The sequence below is a fragment of the Octopus bimaculoides genome, chromosome 10 (assembly GCF_046866305.1).
Source record: "Octopus bimaculoides isolate indiv1 chromosome 10, ASM4686630v1, whole genome shotgun sequence".
Taxonomy (NCBI): Eukaryota; Metazoa; Mollusca; class Cephalopoda; order Octopoda; family Octopodidae; genus Octopus; species Octopus bimaculoides.
The window spans coordinates 84,671,326-84,673,825 of record NC_142937.1 but is presented as its reverse complement, the minus strand read 5'-3'; the positions used below and the strand labels follow the sequence as shown (position 1 = coordinate 84,673,825).

The 2,500-nt window shown below is 38.6% G+C and overlaps 1 protein-coding gene across 1 annotated transcript in view; it reads left to right on the top strand.

Annotated features, from left to right (window-relative positions):
- The first annotated feature begins 2,042 nt into the window (after positions 1–2,042).
- LOC106871600 (putative E3 ubiquitin-protein ligase IRF2BPL) overlaps positions 2,043–2,500 on the top strand; it is a 77,421-nt gene continuing 76,963 nt past the window's right edge. The window contains exon 1 of the mRNA XM_014918129.3: positions 2,043–2,500. This exon is cut by the window's right edge and continues 1,382 nt beyond it. The gene's annotated coding sequence lies outside the window, so the exon portion shown is untranslated.

The following is a 2,500-nucleotide window of genomic DNA, read 5'->3' as shown; positions in this document are numbered from 1 at the left end:
TTTCTTTTTTGCTATACCACAATCGTACGATAACTAAAACAATACATACATGCACACACTAACACCCCCATCACACACTCTCTCTCATATATATATATATATATATATATATATATATATAAACACGTGTTTTCTTCACCAAACTGCTTAGTTCTCGACCTACACATGCCAACCGGATCTTAAATATATATATATTTATATAAATATGTGCGCATACATGTGTCTGTGTGTATGCAAGTGAATAATGTAGATGTGAGCGTATGTAAGTACGTATGTATGTCTCTATCTATATATATATATACAGGATGTTTTTTAATATTGAACCACAATACTATGAATATACGCACACTCCCAATTGCACACACAAATGTGCGCCACTCCATATTCATAATATAAATATAAATAATATCTATATATATGTATATAACACATACACATACATACCAACATTTATATATACCAGATATATTTATATCCCGGCGTGTTTGACGCTTCCGTACAACTGCACTGCACTGTATTACCGACACACACACACATATACATGTGTGTATAAATATATATATATATATATATATATATATATATATATATATACGCCAAAACATGTACGTCACATATACATATATATACATACAAACAAGCTGTGAGTATATGTGTGTGTGACCATAAAAACCTAACAGAAACAAGGTCTGTAACTGTCTCTAGAGTTCAGACCTCATTTTAAACTGAATGAACGAACACGCACTGAGCTGCTGCTGCTGTTGTTGCTGTTTCTCGACACCATCGTTGTTACCGCCAATTCTGACATCACTACACTGCCACCGCCACCACCATCATTACTACTCTCAACACTAATACACTTTGGTCTCCATCATTATCAACACCAATACTACGTAAACACCCATCACCCCCTCTCACACGACCACCACTACCAGACACATCTACCACAGCAGCCGCCACCACCACCACCACCACTATCACTATTGCCAAAGCCGCTGCCACCACAGACTGACATTAATACGGAAACAATTCCATTTACCACATTACACAAGTACGGAAGCAAGCAACATCATCATCGTTATCTACAACCTAAAGAGGAACGATCCTCTACGAAAATGGCTCGACCTGCTAAAATTAGAAGCCAAATTTTCCTCATATATTGCCCCAACTTTGTTATAAACAAATAAACAAACAGGAAAGCCTCATTGTACATTGTGTATAAATCTCTGACACATAACAAGCCAAAATGTTCACATCTGGATCGCCTGGGGTTAATCAGCAACAACAAACTCACCACCAGCACCACCACCACCACTATGACTATCAGAAATATGGTCAACCCTATCGTATTGCCTACCCCCATCACTGACTAGTATTACTATTACTGTTTCGTTAAACAACCACCTCTATTTCTACTACAATACTACTACTGAACGTAGTAGTAATAATAATAGCTGAATTAACATTATCGCCTTCGCCCCATCCACCACCACCATCATAGCAAAAGCCGTCACTCTACTACTACTACTACTACTACTACTGGCTTAGTTAACCAGCATTACTACAACCTCCTCTATAATCTATACTAACACCGTCACCCTCGCCGCTATCACAGTTCGGTTCCTCCGCCGCCACAAAAGCCACATTATTATCAACACCGTTTTCTTAGAGCTTCTCCCTGGTCGCTGGACCTGTTAGAAATAGCAGCCAATATTTCTTCGAAGCATACACAACCACCTTTTAAAGAAAAAAATAAAAGAAAAGAAAACAACAACGAAAGAATGACATCGTAGCATGTAATCGTAAATATGCAGAAAAAAAAAACTTGATGGCCATGGCTGGAATGCCGTTGATCATAAAAGTCTGTAGCGCTCAGTGAGCAACAACAGGGTGCTAACGAACGTCTGTCTTAGACAGCATCAATTACTAAAACCACTTTTCTACTGCTGCTGCTACTCTACTATTACAACTACTACTACTACTACCACTGCTGCTGCTGCTACTACTATTACTACTAATACTACTTCTACAGTGCTACTACCACCGTTCAGTGCTGCCTCCACTTTCCGACCACTTCTGTCATCACCATCAGCGCTTCTATAGTTTGGTTGTATGTGTAGTAGTGGTGATTGCTGCTTGGTACACACAGCAGCAAGGCTTTTTTAGATGTTAAGACAAACTATGTCTTGTCTTGTACCATGGATAGGTTGCTGTGTGGATGGTCGATTCTGCTGTCTTTACCTGACGCCAGCCAGTTTGATGGAAGTTAGCTAACAATGGTGGGTAGCAGGTATTTTTCGACCTCACCAAATGGCAACGCTGTCTTTCATTCTGATATGAATTTAAACGACGTGTGAAAAAAAAACTCTCAAAAAAAAAAAACTCTCAAAAAACAAGGAAATAATAGGAAAAGAAACGTCCGGCGTTAAATTATTTACAAGGAATATTTTTACACACACACACACACACACACACATACAGATACACATGCTCGTCTACA